Below are 19,553 nucleotides of genomic sequence, written 5' to 3' on the forward strand. Positions count from 1 at the left end.
CCCTGGTGGCCAGAAGCTGCAATACCATCCCTACTAACAAGTGGTACAGGAACTTCTGTCTGCAGCCAGGTACGTTACTTTACAGCCCTTATTTTTTTATGGCTCTGTGTGTGAGTGAGGCACCCTGTGTGATTCTTAAGGCTGGGTTCTCACAGAGCGTATTTCCAGCGGAAATCTTGCAGTTTGGCCACAGCGATAAACAGCGAGATTTCCACTGGGAAAGCGCTGCTTCAAAACCCACGGCACTCAGCCGCTTGTTTTGAAGCGACCTGGCTGCACGCTTTTTCGTTTCTGTGGCCGGTGAATCCGCACCACAACACCGGCTTCTCCCAGCTTTGCCGTGACAGATTCGTTGTCCCATGTGAACAAGATTTCTGAGAAATTTCGTCCACAAAGCTGGCCAATTGAGGGATTAGCGACCACAGACGGATTTGCCGCGGCGAAATAAGACACCCCCTGAAAATAAGACGTAGTGCATATTTGGGAGCAAAAATTAATATAAGACGAGTCTTATTTTCGGGGAAACAGGGTAGTAACAGGGCAATTTACACAGTGCATCCACAGTGAAGACATGACATTTACAGCAATTATAGATAATTATGGAGACGCCAGATATATGTACTTCAAGACACTACAAGTGAATTCCACAGTGAAAATCCATTGCATTTCCGTAACAAACACAGCATAGAGATAGTATTAAATTGGACATTCTCTTTTTGGGAAATGCATTCTTTACCAAAATGATTAATTAACAATTTGTAATACACTTGTTGCCTCAACAGGTCTTTAAACTGTATTTAATTCAGTATGTGGAATTTTGTGGCAATGACCCTCTTTTACAGTTATTTTATGCCAGTTACCAAAGTTTAGGATAATGTAGAGTACAATATGGGAGTGATTTGCAGCAGTTTTGTCAGGATCAGCTGATGTGGGCCTGCTGTTCTACACACTGGTTTGACTTTGGGCCAAATCCAAAGGCAACACCTAAGACATGGTTGCCCAAAGTGTGAGAGTGATTATCAGGGGCTCCGATGGAGGATGTTGGTCCCCGCTCTATTCACCACTGTAGCAGTGTATGGATAGCCTGTATTGAGGAAATACTCCTCCAAGACCTTTGGTTGGCAAAGCAACATGGATCGCATGAGCCAGCTCCGGTCATGTGATCTGCATTGCTATGCCGACCGCAGGTCCTGGACGTTCATTTCCTCAGTATAGGCTATCCGTACACTGCTACAGCGGTAAGTAGAGTGGAGACCAATAGCAGATTACAATAGGGGCAACCACCGCAGGCTTGATACTCCAAGGGGGCCCACAGTTGTCCCCATCGCCCCTATTGTAATCCGCACTGCTAAACCTCCAGCTTCAGGTAGAGGAAGGGGTTAACAGTGCAGCAGAGACAGGGAGGGCTGTGTGTTGAAAGTAATTTAACCCCTTCCTCTCCCTGGATCTGAACAGCCTAGCTGAAATGGGGGATCCTATAACTATTGGGGTGTCAATGGGGGACCCTAATGCTACTGGGGCAGCAATGGGGGGTGCTATCACAACTGGGGCTGCAATGGTGAAGCCTATTATTACTGGGGCCGCAATAGGGGTCACTATTATTACCGGGGCCAATATAGGGGTCACTTTTACTACTGGGGCCAATATAGGGGATGCTATTACTACTGGGGCCAATATAGAGGATGCTACTACTACTGGATTCTGGTGACTGCATTGTATGCTGCTCTTAGATTGTTTGACTTTAGACCCTCCTCAGCCTTATCAGCCAGAGCATTATAGTACCGCTCCCTGTCTTTCTTGGCCTTTGCCCAGAACACACCCTTCAGCCTCTTACATTCCGCTTGGTCGTTTTTAAGGCGGGCTTTTGCCTTTGCTTCAAGAACCTGCATAGTGTCGTCTACGGGGACGCTGGTATCCAAGAACGGTCTTTGCGGTTTCACAGATAGCATTTCTTGTGACATTCCAAGCTGCCTCTGGTTCATTTGGGAGATTGCCCAGAACGTGGAACCAGTTTTTGATTGTGATATTATATTGACATTCAAGTGCTGGATTTTCCCTCAGGGTGTCAATGTTTAATGAAGGTTGTGATCTGGTCTTATGGGGTGGACAGAGTGGAACTGCTATTTTGGTAACAAGCAAACGGTGGTCTGTGTTTGCTGGAGCTTCTGCCCCATGATATACTTGACACGATTTTACAGAATTGTGATGACGAATGAGTATATGGTCCAGTTCCTTTTTTGTACGTCCATTGTTGAATATCCAGGTAAACCTATGAATGCTACGTCTCTGGAACCAGGACCCTGCCACTGTGAGGCCCATTGAGGCACAGAATGACAGCATCCGGTGTGAATTGTCGGTTGGTTGGTCTAAGAGCAGCATACAAAGCAGTCACCAGAATCTGAGGGTCCTCATGGACCAGCCAGCATACGCCAATCCACAAATCCGATGGCAGCCCTTGTATCAACCATGATGAGACACTTTAGTGCTGGCGTGAACATTTCTCATCCGCCCTAAACCATCCACCGGCTAACCCGTGCCATGACCTCGATGACCTCGCATCCGTTGCTGTGAATGACCATTCTGTGCCTACGGATAAGAGGTTCATTCTGCTATTCAGAAAATTAGATACGGACGTGCCGCCGGCTCAGATGGCATTCCACCTGAACTGCTGAAATGTGCAATTGAGCTGATAAAAACTGCTTTACATCAACTATTCCTGTGCATGGGGTCTTTTGGGAAAGTTCCCGTCGAATGGAAGGAGGGCATCATTTTCGCCCTGTACAAGGGAAAGGGCCCAAAAACAACATGCACTAGCTACAGGCAGAAAACGCTCCTCTCGGTTCCCGGCAAGGTCTTCGCGCATGTTCTACTCTCAAGGTTACAACCACTCCTGAGCTCCAAGCGGAGATCCCAGCAGTCAGGCTTCACGGCAGGCCGCTCCACCATGGATGCCATACGCGCTCTTAGGCTCCTGTCAGAGATACATAAAGAATTTAACAAATCGCTGCTCGTCGCGTATGTTGATCTCAAGGCGGCGTTCGACTCGGTCGACAGAGAAGCCCTCTGGAAGGCCCTTCTAAACCTACTAAAAGACATGCATCACGGCACATCCGCCAAAGTCCGTATCAACGGTTCAACCTCTGCTAGTTTTGAGACCTCGTCTGGTGTTCGACAAGGTTGCGTCTTGGCTCCTGCACTTTACTGCAGGGCCATGGACTGGATTCATCAGCGTATTGTCCAACGTAATTGGGTCACTCTTCCGGAGTACCACCTTACCGACCTGGACTATGCGACGATGTTGCACTTTTGGATGTCACATCTAATAATCTGAGACACTCATTGGAACAGTTCGATTTTGAGGCATGCTGTCTTGGGCTTCACATCTCCCGGCAAAAATCCAAGCTGCAGAATCTAGGAGCCGACGCAATCCCTCCGGACCTAGACATAAATGGACAGAGAATCGACGCCATTAGTGAGTACGTGTACCTCGGCAGCCTTCAGCACACAGATGGCAGGGCGCTTCCAGACATCATGCGGAGAATAGCGTTGGCAGCCTCAGCGATGAGGTCCCTGGATAAACTCTGGCAGAGGCAGAACATAACACTCAGGACTAAGACTCGATTCTACCAGACCTTCATTATGCTAATATTATTTAACGGCTCAGAGACTTGGACCTTGCTGTCACATACCACTGACATCTGGAGTCCTTTCACATGCAATGCCAACGCCAGATTCCGTGTCCCTTGGTTTGACTTAATCAGAAACAGTGAGATACAGACTTGCACAGGGCTTAAGTCAATCACAAAAACAATAACAAGGAGACGACTTGCACTTTTTGGTCATGTTGCACGCTTGTGAGAAGCTGTTCTGGCTCACGTTGCTCTAACCGCAGCAATTGCTAGGAAAATAGAGAGATGCCCCCCTACTGGGTGGCGGAGGCCCCCTGGTTGTCCGCGGCACTCGTGGATGCAACAGATAGGCAACGGTACCTCCTCTGACATCAACACCGAATGGAAAAACACTCTTGGTCGTGGTCATTCTAGATCGGCGCTATGGACCATCATCGGCCAAGTGAGATAACTAACTAACTACTACTATGGCCGATATAGTGGTCACTATTACTACTGGAGACAATATAGGGGTCGCTAATAATACTTGGGCCATTATAAGGGGACGCTATTAGTACTGGGGCCAATATAGAGGATGCTATTACTACTGGGGAGGACATAGGGGTCACTTTTACTACTGGGGCCAATATAGGGGTCACTATTACTACTGGGGCTGATATAGGAGACGCTATTACTACTGGGGCTAATATAGGGGATGCTACTACTACTGGGGCTGATATAGTGGTCACTATTATTACTTGGGCCACTATAAAGGTCAATATTACTACAGAAAAACCACTCTAAAGTGCTGACCTGTAGGGGTATCACGTCCTTCTAATCTGCTGTCAACTGCCTGTTGTTGTGAAGTCCATCTCTAGTAACAGAGACAGTAAGATTGATTGCAGAAAATATGTGGGTGGCTTTACCTGCTGCTGTCTCACATTGCCAATATTAGTCTATGAGGAGAGGAAGGGGAGGAGGAAGCTGTAGGAGGGAGAGAGTAGTGGAGAGACTCACACAGATGTGTTGCTACAGATAAGTGTTTAATGTCACACAGCTACCGAAATCACAGCTACACTGATCAGTACCACTGTATAATAGTTTCAATACTGCTGTTACTAATGAGGGTGTACTACAGAGAGGTAAAGAAGAAGATATCCAGCTCTTTTATGTGTGCAGTGTATTGCACTAGTCGCCACCTCTTCAGCGAAGCATGATAATAAAAAATGGAGCATGTGGAAGGAGAAATTGGTGAAAAATACAAGTAATGGCCAGAAATAGTGCTACTCCTCATGTACACACACAATTACATGCCCATGAGCATCGGGGGATACTCCAGCGGATTTACGCCGAGGGAGTACCGTGATTAAAAGCAGAACGTGCCCACTAGTGATCGCAGAATATCGTGCATTTTTCTGCGGTCTCCATTAATGTTATATTAATCGAGACCTCCCACGGCGTAAATCCGTGGAAAATAGAGCATGCTGTGTGTTTTTACTGCTCGCAGAATTCCGCATGTCGGCATTGGCTGGCAGAAAACTATTAGGTTCAATAGAACCTAAAAGCTGCGGAATTAACACGCCGATTTACACTGCAGGAACCGCGGTAGAAATCCATTCATGGGCATTAGCCCTTATTCTGAAAAGTCACCAAAAACGTTTGGTATCCTTTACTGTAAGGGGGAATCTGAGAATAGTAAAAGGGACTGCTCTTTTCCAGCAACACTTGACATGCTTGTCCATAAATTCTGTCGGATTTGGCAGTTTAGTTGCATTTGCAGCGTCCCATAGGGAGACCCCGAACACTTGACATTCGTGGGGAGCTGGGAGGATATAGTGCTGGCTTGACGCGACAGCACTTACCATGTTCCATCCCGAGGGGACACATGCAGCCAAGTAGCACTGCAGTCCACCTGGGACACCACTAGGATAAGGAATGCCAATTAAACAGGATAACAAGGAGTTAATGGTCATGGGTGACGCCACCGCTCCTACACACACCGGAATGACCCTCGGCGGACAAGAAATTTAGTCACAAACAATTCTTGAGTACCACTGGTCTCTAGGAACGGTTAGAGTCCGGCATAAACTTTACTTAAAAACTTGAAATAGATAATACAAGGCAGTTCAATAGTAAACTTCACAGTGCAGGTAAATAACTAGACTTCGGAGCGTAGTACCTCCACACGGCTCTTAGAAGCTCAAAGAGGCACGTGTGTGAACAGAGATTTTTATCTTGCAGTACCTCTACCCTGACTTGGAGACGCATGGCTGTGACAATTAAAGGGAGTACCTCTAAGTGGTGATCCAGACTTCAGACAGCCGCGTAGGAAAATCAGAACATTAGATAGTACCTCTGCACTGGCCTTGAAAAGGAAGCTGTTACTTAGAAATGCTCTCTCTCACTTTTGGGGCTCACTCCATTAACATCCAATCACATGCAGAACAGGAAATCTCTCCTCCTCTTCCATGCTTCAGTACAGGGGAAGTGAAGGTGTTCCCATGTACCTGGACCTCCTGAACAGCAACACTCCTGAAGACATCGACCCTCTCCCACTCTCAAGCACTCACTTTTATAACCTCCTCTCATACCACATGACATAACAGACTTGATACATTAACATGCAGGTTTTGGATTATTAAGACATTAACCTCTTAAGCTCTGCAGCTGTGGTACACATATACTGGAAATAACAAGACAGTTTTGCACAGTGCATCAACATATGACATACATGTATGACAGTTATGGAGGGGACCAGGATGATGCACTGGGTCACTACACATTTATTTCAATAGGGCTTAGTTGCAATAACAAATAGGCAATGGACACATATGATTCTGTTCATGGACATCTTAACGACAGATGTAGGTGGCAAGAAATGCTTCACCGTATGTTGAATTCAGGCCACCATGAAGGATAGCAAGTTCTGCCAGTTCACGTATCTTGTTTACTTCCTCTTTCAATTCCAACCAGGTTTTTAGTTGCTGCGTGCCAAGATGTTGGAAGCTGTATATTTTATTTGACAACGCCTCACCTTTTTTTATATCGTCATTAAGAAAACTGTAAATTTCAAGGGAGTTCCAGAAGCTAAATATTAGGTTGCTATGCTAGAATTTACAACTGCCAAGTCATAAGCCCAGAGGCACATACCACTGTAAAGCAAAAGAGAATCACAAGTGGTATAAACTACAACTTAACTCGGATACTTAGGCACAGGGTACAAACATAGCCACATCAGAAGGTACTGCACAAAACTTAGCCTGCGGTATTAATTACTTTGTGTTCTGGAAAAAAGCATTTACATTTTTGGATCAGTTACAGTGATTACATTAACCCTTTCATGACCAAGGGTGTTTCCAGGTCACATTCTGCAGTTCTGATATTTCCACTTCTAAAAAAATCATAACTTTTATTTTTACGGTGACTAGAGATGAGCGAACGTACTCGTCCGAGCTTGATGCTTGTTCGAGCATTAGGGTGTTCGAGATGCTCGTTACTCGAGACTAGCACCACGCGGCACTCGGCTTCATTACATTTCCTTCCCTGAGAAATTTGCGCCCTTTTCTGGCAATAGAAACACAGGCAAGGCATTACAACTTCCTCCTGTGACGTTCCAGCCCTATCCCACCCCCCTGCAGTGAGTGGCTGGCGAGATCAAGTGACCCCCGAGTATTTAAATCAGCCCCGCCCGCGGCTCGCCACAGACACACGCTAAGAGAGATCAGGGAAAGTGCTGCTGCTGCTGCTGCTATAGGGACAGTGTTAGCGTCTTCAAGAACCACAACGGCCCTTCTTAGGGCCACAGCTCACCTAGTGCATTACTGTTGTGGCTGCTGTGAGTAGTTTTGCACAATTTATTTTTTTTAATGTATATCGGGCGTGCAGGCTGTAGCGTTCTCAGGCTGCAGTCTGTACTTGAGTATAGGGGCAGTATTGGTCAGGCAGGGATAGTGGTAGTGTAGAATCCTGTCTACAAGAACCCCAACGGTTCTTCTTAGGGCAACCTGTGACCGTGTGCATTTAACTCCGTGGTTGCTGGGAGTTGTAGTACCTCTGTATTGCACAGCAGAGCCTGCGTGCAGCCTTCATTTAAACATTTTTCTGTCCGCACTTTGCGTTGCCTCAGTTCAGTCTGCCTCTAAGTGTACGCCAAGAAACCACACATTTTCTACAACGCTCTGTGTTATACGTGTGCTGTCTCACAAGTGCACGGAGTGCCCGACGCTCATAGATAGAAAGTGCAATACACACTGCATAGCCTTAGCCTGCATTGCATAGAAAAATAAGGAGATTTTTAAAAAAAATTCCTTCTTACGGCTACCAGAGAGCCAGTGCATTTGCCTGCGTGGCCTGTGGGACTTCACGTCCATCCAAGCTGCATAGTTCACAGCAAGGCCTAAGTGCAGCTTTCCTTATAATTTATCTCTGGCTTCATTTTGCGCTATATTACCGCTGGCAGCCTCCAACTGCGCGACAATAATTCACAAACATTTTTACACCGCTCTGTCTCTGCTCGATTCTTAATCCAGCATGCTGAGGGATAGGGGTAGGGGCAGAGGACGTGGACGCAGTCGGGGTCGAGCACGCGGAGTCCCAAGTCAGGGTGTGGGCATAGGACGAGTTCCTGGTCCAGGTGAATCGCAGCCGGCTGCTGCAGGAGTAGGAGAGAGGACAGTTTCTGGGGTCCCCAGCTTCATATCGCAATTTTTGGGTCCACGTCGTAGACCTTTATTAAAAAATGAGCAGTGTGAGCAGGTCCCGTCGTGGATGGCAGAAAGTGCATCCAGCAATCTATCGACCACCCAGTCTTCTACGCCGTCCACTTCTGCAACTCTGAATCCTCTGGCTGCTGCTCCTCCTTCCTCCCAGCCTCCTCACTCCATGAAAATGACACATTCTGAGGAGCAGGCAGACTCCCAGGAACTGTTCTCGGGCCCCTGCCCAGATTGGGCAACAATGGTTCCTCTCCCACCGGAGGAGTTTGTCGTGACCAATGCCCAACCTTTGGAAAGTTCCCGGGGTCCGGGGAATGAGGCTGGGGACTTCTGGCAACTGTCTCAAGAGCTTTCAGTGGGTGAGGAGGACGATGACGATGAGACACAGTTGTCTATCAGTGAGGTAGTAGTGAGGGCAGTAAGTCCGAGGGAGGAGCGCACAGAGGATTTGGAGGAAGGGCCGCTGGACGATGAGGTGACTGACCCCACCTGGTGTGATAAGCCAACTGAGGACCGGTCTTCAGAGGGGGGGCAATTGCAGCCGCAGGACAGGTTGGAAGAGGCAGTGGGGTGGCCAGGGGTAGAGGCAGGGCAAGACCGAATAATCCACCAGCTGTTTTCCAAAGCACCCCCTCGCGCCAAGCCACCGTGCAGAGGCCAAGGTGCTCTAAGGTGTGGCAGTTTTTCACTGAGACGGCGGACGACCAACGAACAGTGGTGTGCAACCTTTGTCACGCCAAGATCAGCCGGGGAGCCACCACCAGCAGCCTCAGCATCACCAGTATGCCCAGGCATATGATGGCCAAGCACCCCACAAGGTGGGACGAAGGCCATTCACCACCTCCAGCTTGTGCCACTGCCTCTCCCCCTGGGCCCCAACCTGCCACTGAGATCCAACCCACCTCTCACGACACAGGCACGACCATCTCCTGGCCTGGACCCACACCCTCCCCTCCGCTGTCCTCGGCCCCATCCAGCAATGTCTCTCAGCGCAGCGTCCAGCTGTCGCTAAGAGAATCGTTGGAGCGAAAGCGCAAATACGCCGCCACGCACCCGCATGCTCAAGCTTTAAATGTCCACATAGCCAAATTGATCAGCCTTGAGATGCTCCCCTACAGGCTGGTGGAAACTGAGGCGTTCAAAAACATGATGGCGGCGGCAGCCCCGCGCCACTCTGTCCCCAGTCGCCACTATTTTTCACGGTGTGCCATCCCAGCCCTGCACGACCACGTCTCGCGCAACATCGTACGCGCCCTCACCAACTCGGTTACTGGCAAGGTCCACTTAACAACGGACACATGGACAAGCACAGGTGGGCAAGGCCACTATATCTCCCTGACGGCACATTGGGTGAATTTAGTGGAGGCTGGGACCGAGTCAGAGCCTGGGACCGCTCATGTACTACCCACCCCCAGAATTGTGGGCCCCAGATCGGTGCTGGCATCTGCGGCGGTGTATGCCACCTCCACTAAACCTTCCTCCTCCTCCTCCTCCTCCAACGCAACCTCTACCTCGCAATCAAGACTCTTCAGCAGCAGCACGTCGCCAGCAGTCAGTGTCGCGCGGCAGCACAGCGGTGGGCAAGCGTCAGCAGGCCGTGCTGAAACTACTCAGCTTAGGAGAGAAGAGGCACATGGCCCACGAACTGTTGCACGGACTGACAGAGCAGACCGACCGCTGGCTTTCGCCACTGAGCCTCCTAACGGGCATGGTCGTGTGTGACAACAGCCATAACCTGGTGGCGGCTCTGCAGCTCGGCAGCCTCATGCACGTGCCATGCCTGGCCCACGTCTTTAATTTGGTGGTTCAGCAGTTTCTGAAAGGCTACCCACACTTGTCAGACCTCCTCGGCAAGGTGCGCCGGGTCAGCGCACATTTCCGCAAGTCCAACACGGACGCTGCCACCCTGCGCACCCTGCAACATAGGTTTAATCTGCCAGTGCACCGACTGCTTTGCGACGTGCCCACACGGTGGAACTCTACGCTTCACATGTTGTCCTGGCTGTATGAGCAGCGTAGAGCTATAGTGGAATACCAACTCCAACATGGGCGGCGAAGTGGGAGTCAGCCTCCTCAATTCTTTACAGAGGAGTGGGCCTGGATGGCAGATATCTGCCAGGTCCTCGGAAACTTTGAGGAGTCCACCCTGATGGTGAGTGGCGATGCTGCAATCATTAGCATCACAATTCCCCTGCTATGCCTCTTGAGAAGTTCCCTGCAAAGCATAAAGGCTGATGCTTTGCGGGCGGAAACGGAGGCGGGGGAAGACAGTATGTCGCTGGATAGTCAGAGCACCCTCATGTCTATATCTCAGCGCGTGGAGGAGGAGGGGGAGGAGCCTGAGGAGGAAGAGACAGCTGGGCCCACTGCAGAGGGTACCCATGCTGCTTGCCTCTCATCCATTCAGCGTGTATGGCCTGAGGAGGAGGAGGAGGATACTCAAAGTGATCTTCCTAGTGTGGACAGCCATGTGTTGCGTACAGGTACCCTGGCACACATCGCTGACTTTATGTTAGCATGCATTTCTCGTGACCCTCGTGTTAAATGCATTCTGGCCACTACGAATTACTGGGTGTACACACTGCTTGACCCACGGTATAAGGAGAACCTTTCCACTCTCATTCCTGAAGAGGAAAGGGGTTTGAGAGTGATGCAATACCACAGGGCCCTGGTGGACAAACTGATGGTAAACTTCCCATCTGACAGCTCTAGTGGCAGAAGGCGCAGTTCCAAGGGCCAAGTAGAAGGGGAAGCGCGGAGATCAGGCAGCATGTTCAGCGCAGCAGGGGAACACTCTCCAAGGCCTTTGCCAGCTTTATGGCTCCCCAGCAAGACTGTCTCACACCTCCCCAGTCCAGGCTGAGTCGGAGGGAGCACTGTAAGAAGATGGTGAGGGAGTACGCAGCAGATCGTACCACCGTCCTCCATGACGCCTGTGCTCCGTACAACTACTGGGTGTCAAAGCTGGATACGTGGCCCAAACTCGCGCTGTATGCCCTGGAGGTGTTGGCGTGCCCTGTGGCTAGCGTTTTGTCAGAGAGGGTGTTTAGTGCAGCTGGGGGAATCATCACGGACAAGCGTACCCGCCTGTCAACCGGCAGTGCCGACAGGCTTACACTCATAAAGATGAACAAAGCCTGGATTTCCCCAGACTTCTCTTCTCCACCAGCGGACAGCAGCGCTACCTAAAGACCTTTGTCAATCTGTGTATGATATTCGTCCTCCTCCTCCGGCTCCTCCTCCTGAAACCTCTCGTAATTACCGCGAACAGGCAATTTTTCTCTGGGCCAAAAGGTTCATATAACTTTTCTAAATAATATTTATCTGTTTCAATTCTCATTAAAGCATTGAAACTTCCACCTGAACCAATTGTTTTTTAGACTAGGCTGCCTCCAGGCCTAGTTAAAAATTAAGCCACACTACGCTAAGAGATTAATGGGTTTCACCTGCCCTCTGGGTTGGGCATGTGCAATTTTTCTGGGGTACATTTGTACTGTCGGTACACCATTTTTTCGGGCCCTCGCCTACAATGTAATCCAAGTAATTTTTATGGGCTTCGCCTGCACTCATGGTACACCAGTGTGTCTGGGGTTGGCCTACACTTTTGCTACAGAAATGTAACTCTGTTCTGCCTACCTATACTTCTGCCACAGTAATGCTACAGGGGTCTGACTATACTTCAGCAACAGAAATGTAACTTCGGTCTGCCGATACTTCTGCTCCTAAAAAGTTACCTTGGTTGATGTATACAGTTACTACTGTAATTTTACTAATACTGGGTTCTGCCCATAATGCTTCTACGTTAATGTTACGGGGGCCTGTCTATACTGCTACTTCTGAAATCTTATCAATACTATGCTCTCCCTACACTGCTGCCAGGGAAATGTGAATCTGCTGCTTTGCCCATACTGCTTCTACATAACTGTTACAGCGGTCTGACTATACTGCTACTACTGAAATGTTACAAATGCTGTGCTCTCCCTACACTGCTGCCAGGAAAATGTTTATCTGCTGCTTTGCCCATACTGCTTCTACGTAACTGTTACTGGGGTCTGACTATACTGCTACTACTGAAATGTTACAAATGCAGTGCTCTCAGTACACTGCTGCAAGGGAAATGTGAATCTGCTGCTTTGCCCATACTGCTTCAACGTTACTGTTACTGGGGTCTGTGTGCACTGCTGGAACTGAAATGTGACTGGGGCATGTCACAATTGATACTACTGAAATGTTACTGGGGTCTGTCAATACTGCTGGAACTGAAATGTTACTTGGGTCTGTCTAGACTTATACTACTGAACTGTTACTGGGGTCTGTCTATACTGATACTACTGAAATGTTACTGGGGTCTGTGTATACTGCTGCAAATGAAATGTTAGTGGGGTCTGTCCTCACTGCTGCCAATGAAATGTTACAGGGGTTTGTGCATACTCTTACCGCTGAAATGTTACTAATTCTCGGCTCTGCCTATACTGCTGCTACTGCAATGTTACAGGGTAGTGGAAACGGAGGCTTCCCAAAGACATGATGGTGGCAAGGCCGCGTTCGCAATGGTCCGTCTGGTGGCCCAAGTGTTTTTCATCTGTCGTTAGCTCTGCTGTCCATGGGATATATTTATGTACCGCCGGTGGGTTCCAGGGAGCCACCCATGCTGTCGGTCCACACAGACTTCACATAGGGGATTTGTACCTGCCTGTGTTGACTTATAAAAACCCCGGTCAGGTTGGGGCATGCAGTGTGGGCCGAAGCCCACCTGCATTTAATCTGACGTTACCTCAGCTGTGCTGGGCAATGCAATGGGATTTATTTATGTACCGCCGATGGATTCCTGGGACCCTCCCATGCTGTCGGTCCACACAGACTTTACATTAGGGAGTTGTACCTGCCTGTGTATACTTATAAAAAACCCTAGTCTGACTGGGGCATGCAGTGTGGGCCGAAGCCCACCTGCATTTAATCTGACGTTAGCTCTGCTGTGCTGGGCACTGCAATGGGATATATTTATGTACCGCCGGTGGGTTCCAGGGAGCCACCCTTGCTGTCGGTCCACACGGACTTCACATAGGGGATTTGTACCTGCCTGTGTTGACTTATAAAAACCCTGGTCTGACAGGGGCATGCAGTGTGGGCTGAAGCCCACCTGCATTTAATCTGACGTTAGCTCTGCTGTCCAGGGCACTGCAATGGGATATATTTATGTACCGCCGGTTGGTTCCAGGGAGCCACCCATGCTGTGGGTGCACACGGAATTCCCATTGCGGAGTTGTACCTGCCTGTGACTATTTATAAAAAACCCCGGTCAGACTGGGGCATGCAGTGTGGGCCAAAGCCCACCTGTATTTAATCTGATGTTAGCTCTACTATCCAGGGCACTGCATTGGGACAAACTACAAGAGCAATACAGCGCTAATGAGACGTGCACAGCTACGCTAGCATTGGAGTCCGCTGTAGGCCCGCGATTGCTGAGGGTTTGTGCAGAGGCCTATGTCCTAGGCGCAGTGAAAGTTCGCTTCCTGCTTAGGATTGCTGAAGCTGGGGGCCGAGGCCTATGTCGTGGGCGCGGTGCAAGTCTGCCATGTTTGGCCGCTCAGATCAATTTTTTGTTCATGTCTTGGGTTTCCTAGGACCCACCTATGCTGTTGGTGCAAACTTAGTTCCCATCGCGGTGTTTGACCTGTCTGGTACAAAGACACTGACTGACTTGCGTATGGGGGCAGAGCGCAGATGGCTTTCCCCTTGCAGTGTCGATTGAGCTATGCAACACCTTGACAGAATTAATAGCGTGTGGCACATGGGTTCCCCATTGCTATGCCCACGTGTGCAGCTCCTGATGGAGGTGGCACAGGATTAGATGTCTCATTGCTTCTGTACAGCATTGTGGGCTATCGCCCCGCCCCTTTTAAAGAGGGTCGCTGCCTGGCCCTGCCAACCCTCTGCAGTGTGTGCCTCTGGTTCCTCCTCATGGCAGACGCACTTATAAATAGACATGAGGGTGGTGTGGCTATGAGGCCAGCGTGTGGCATGAGGGCAGCTGAAGGCTGCGCAGGAACACTTTGGTGTGCTCTGTGGACACTGGGTCGTGCGGGGGGGTTGGGCAGCATGTAACCCAGGAGAAGAGGCAGCGGTGTGTCCCGCAGGCAGTGCTTGTGCTTAGTTGGGGGTAGTGTGGTGCTTAGCTAAGGTGTGGCTTACTAATGAGGGACCTGGGAACCTAAAATGCAGCCCAGCATGTTGCCCCTCGCCTGCCCTATCCGTTTCTGTGTCGTATCCATCACTTTCTTGGGTTTTGCAGATTTTCACCAATGAAAACCTTAGCAGAGCATGGGTCATATACAAAAATGCTCCTGTCGCCCATTGACTTCAATGGGGTTCGTTACTCGAAACGAACCCTCGAGCATCGTGGAAAGTTCGACTCGAGCAACGAGCATCCGAGCATTTTGGTGCTCGTTCATCTCTAACGGTGACATATCTACTTGAGGGCTTGTTTTTTGGGGGGACGAGTTGTATTTTTTAATGGTGCCATTTAATGCATCATATAATGTATTGGAAGTTTTCTAAAAATGACATTTGTTAGTGGGGCGAAATGGGAAATAGACACAATTTCCTCATTGGTGTGTGCGTGTCTTTGATTCACAATGCAATAAAAATGACATCTTTATGTTATTCTTTATTCTGTGGGTCAGTATGATGACAGTGATTCAAGATTTAAATCATTAAAAAAAATTACTACTTAAAATAAGACCTTCTGTTTTTGCTTTCCGTCACCATTTTGACCCCCATAGTTTTTTCATGTTTCCGTCAATAGGGCTGTGTGAAGGTTCTTGTGTGTTCTTTGTGGAGTGAACAGTAGTTTTTATTGGCACCATTTTGGGGTTCATATAACTTTTTGATCACTTTTATTCTATTTTTTTCTTGGAGACAGGGTGACCAAAAAAGTGTAATTCTGTCATTGCTTTTTTTTCTGTTGGCGTTCACTGTGTGGGATTAATAATGTGGTATTTTTTTTAATTTAAACTTTACAGATGCTGTGATTCAAACTTTTGCATTTTTTAATGCAATGACTGGGTAAAGGTTTTTATTATTATTAAAAAGTCTTTATTTTACTTTCTTCACTTCCCATAGCGGAATTAAACATGCGATTATTTGATCGCTTATGCAGTAAAATTCAATACTATGATATTGCATGATATTGTATTTTCACAGGCCACAGGCCACAGGCCACATGTCTTAATAGGCAAACAATCAGGGCAGCCTTCAGAGGGCCCCATGTTAGCATGACACCTGGAAGGCACCTGGATCTTATTGCTGCAGGGTCATTTGGGACATTTAACTCCTGATCGATCGGGAGATTTAAGTGCTACTCTCAGAATTTACAGCAGAATTTAAAGGGTTGACAGCTGTGATCATTGTTATCAGAGATCATGACTGGTTTGGAACTGGTGTCGGCTGTCAAAGACAGCCTACACCCATCATTTATGGAATAGGCTCAGCTCCTGAGCCCACTGCATACACAGCATATACCTTCATCAGACATAGGCTGTTAGGATGTATATAGTCATATGTGCGTTGTGAAGGGGTTAAAGAGGTTTTCTGATTTCTGCAAAAAATTAGCCAAGGGGGCAGATACTGTATGTGCTAAAATAATAATTTAACAGTTAGGGCCCTTTCACACGGCCGTAGGCGTTTTGACGCGCGCCTGCCAGCGCTGTCAAAACGCTTGAATGGGCACACAAATCTAACGTTTGAGTGCCAGTTCAGACGGCCCAAGCCCGGCGAATGTACACTAAGGCCGCAATGCCGTTGACCGGTGAGAGATAGCTTAGCTCTACTAAGCTTTTTCTCCTTCCCTCCCTCTCCTCTCTCTTCCCCTCTGGCTGTTTGCAATGGAAGGGGGAGCGTCTGTCCCACTCCCTCCTATTGCAGAGGGGAGGAGAGAGGAGGATAGAAGGGGGAGAGAGTTTATCAATCACGCTGCTAAACTTCCTCCCACCTCCCTTCTCCAGCCGTTGTTATTGGCTCCCATAGGAGTTTATGCAGCGTCCGACATATTTTGGGCAGAAAGATAGTTCCAGGACTATCTTTGTTGCTTGGTGTAAAAGCGCCCAGCGCTATATTTGCCGGCCAGGGACTTTTACGCCATGGGAATACGTCTGTGTGGTCTGATGCATTGGAATCCAATGCATCAGATGGTGGCGTATATCGGCTGACCGCGAAAATGGTGACCGATATACGCTCGTGTGAATAAGGCCTTATGGCTTTTGAGCGATCATTTTGCATAAAACTACTACTTGGTACTAATGCCTATTAGTACCAATTAGTAGTCTGTGAGCCGCTGGGAGCTGTATTCGGGGAATAGACAATCTACTGTTTGCTGAATACATCCTCTTTGTTCTTCCGCAGGCCTGATAGCTGACACAATGTAATCAGCACTCCCTGGGCAGAACACAGAGTGCTGTCCTTCTTATCAGCTGTTCTGCTGAACAATGGATTTCATGCCGAACTGAAATCCATCATTCGGCAGAAAAGTGAAAGATGTGCACAATTACATGCAATGATTATCGCTCAAAAGATGGCCTTTGAGTGAATTTTGAGCGATAATCGTTGTGTCTAAATGGGCCTTTACTTATACGTTGAATCCCATGCAGTTCTAATGCTGCTCCTGCTGTACTCCATTCCAGCCTTTACTTGACTGCGGCAATGACCAGCTCTAATACTTTACATCACTTGGGTACTAGGAACAACTTACATTGGTTTTGCAATTATTCTGGCACCATGTGTGAATTTCAACTTCCGCCGCAAGAGGCCACTACCTTGTGACATTTATATTAATAGCCACTTAGTTTTCATATATGTTAGCCTTATTACAAAGCATTTATTTGTGGGAGTGTGCCTTGAAACCTGCACATAAAAGCCATCAGCTATGCAGGCCAAAGTATATATAACATAATTGATGCTGCTGGTCGACATATTTTATTAACTTAGTAATTATACTTGCTTCAACTATAAATAGCTAAAAATTTTAGTACATTTTATTGTCTAAACCATCTATTTCCTGAGTAATTGTAGTTGGTGAAGACGTTAGAAGCCACCAATGATATTGTGAGCAGTCAGAATTTTTTAAGCAGGTACCTTGTAGGACAATAGATGAGCTTACAGTCATCCGATATAGTAAATTTAGGGTGGCTTCACAGGAGCGTGTGCATACATAGATGCGTACATAGGTGCGCCCCCCTGTACGCGCAAAAAACCCGCGTGTATGAAGATCCGTGCATTGCCTTCAATGGAGCCGCGGCTGCTGCCGGTGGCTCCATTGAAGGCAATGATCTACCGGCACCCTGTAATTGTTTTTCAGGGAAGAGCTTTAAATATAAGCTCTTCCCTGAAAAACAAGAATTTAGTGTAAAAAAACCAAAAGCTTAGCTGTTTGCCACTGCCGTGTCCCCGCGGGAATGAAGAACACACCTGCTGCAGGCGACAAATGTTTTCTTCATCTCCACGATAAAAAAAAATTCCCTGCTGCACCTGCCACAGCTGTAACAGATGCAACAAAGGAATTTTTCATCCCTATGGGGAATAAAGAATTCTCTACCACAGCTGTCACAGATGACAGCTGCGGTAGGGGATCCAGCTGCCAGCATACTATAATTGTTTTTGAGGGAAGGGCTTTAATAATAAGCCCTCCCTGAAAAACAAGGCAAAGTAGTGTAAAAAATAATAAACACCACATACTCACCTTCCTTCAGCTGCCGGGGCTCAGCCACATCCTCTCTGCACTGTCCCCAGCTCTGCAATGCAGTTCTTTCAGCAGGTGGAGATTTAGAATCCCCGCCTGCTGAAAGAGCTGCTTCTGATTGGCTGAGGCGCTCAGCCAATCACAGGCAGCTCTTGCCTGTCATTCATTCAGCGAGAGCTGCCTGTGATTGGCTGAGGTGCTCAGCCAATCAGAAACAGCTGTCTGGGGCAGGTGCAGCAGGGAATTCTTTTTCCTCGCAGGGATGAAGGAAGCATCTGCCGCATGCGGCAGATGTGTTCTTCATCCCCGCGGGGACACGGCAGCGGTGGACAGGTAAGTTGTTATTTTTTAACAGTAAAATTCTTGTTTTTCAGGGAAGAGCTTATATTTAAAGCTCTTCCCTGAAAAACAATTACGGGAATATCCATAAAAATTAAACATCCATAAAAATTATTTCAGATGCAAAAATGACCATCACACAAAAATAGGAGGTGGATACAAAAAAAGGTGGAGTGAAACTTGTGTAGAAAGTTGTGGCCTACTGGGCACAAGGGGTTGTATTGTTACAGGCACAGGTGGAGATGCTGCCAATTAGATGGACGCTTTAGATTTGGGTGTAAATAAGATTGAGGTGAAGAAATAGTAACTGTTGTTCAAGCAGCAGAATCCCCAATGCAGATGTGAAACCACCCATTATGTGGAATATTTACCGCTCAGTGAATGGTGCAAGAAGAAACCCGAAAAACAACAACAGAATTTGCCTTTTTTCCATTCCATTTCGTTCCTCACTTTAATTTTTAAAGTTTTTCAATACATTCTATTCTACATTAATTGGTACCATTAAAAAATACTTCCTACACAATTAACAAGACCCATATGGCTACATTTATTGAAAATTAAAAACAAGTTACAGCTCTTGGAGATGGGTACGAAGAATGAAAAAATGAAAAGTGACTGCGGCAGGAGGGAGTTAAGAGGTTAAAAAACAGGAGTCAATATGTAGCAGTTTGATCAAGATACAGTAAATGTTGTATATATTTTACAGTGTTTTTATTATTGAACCTTGACCCATAGAACTATGGAACAACATTATTCTTCCACTAGTAAAACTAGTTAAATGTCCTCAAATGCAGGGAGCGTTTTGTATGTCATGATGTGGAAGGGAGCGGGTTGTTGACAAAGTAGCAACAATCTCTTACTTATGAGGCTACGTAATTTATCACTGTGCCCTCCCAATACCCCTTATTTTTCTATAAATGTGAACTTTACTCATAATATCTTATCTATTCTTGCTGAAACTTCTAGAGGTAAGTGTATAACCTGTTTTTACACCATCTTCTACTGCACAGCTTTGAATATCTGTCTATCATTCTATCACTTCCATTTCTACAGATTATTTCACAACTTTATATGTCACGTATTTCTAAAACACTGTTATACATTCAGTAGACTAGATGAGATATAGCCAGATATGTAATTGGACTAAAGAGATTTAAG

The 19,553-nt window shown here is 47.5% G+C and overlaps 1 long non-coding RNA gene across 2 annotated transcripts in view; it reads left to right on the top strand.

Moving 5' to 3' along the window:
• LOC136577488 (uncharacterized) overlaps nt 1-19,553 on the top strand; it is a 34,714-nt gene that overhangs the window by 5,839 nt on the left and 9,322 nt on the right. The window contains exon 1 of one of the 2 annotated variants that reach the window (XR_010786493.1): nt 19,319-19,363. The exons of the other annotated variant lie outside the window; for it this stretch is intronic. This is a non-coding gene — a long non-coding RNA (uncharacterized lncRNA). Of the gene's footprint in view, nt 1-19,318; nt 19,364-19,553 lie in introns of those variants that run through there. 2 annotated transcript variants of the gene reach the window in all.

The sequence above is a fragment of the Eleutherodactylus coqui genome, chromosome 8 (assembly GCF_035609145.1).
Source record: "Eleutherodactylus coqui strain aEleCoq1 chromosome 8, aEleCoq1.hap1, whole genome shotgun sequence".
NCBI lineage: Eukaryota > Metazoa > Chordata > Amphibia > Anura > Eleutherodactylidae > Eleutherodactylus > Eleutherodactylus coqui.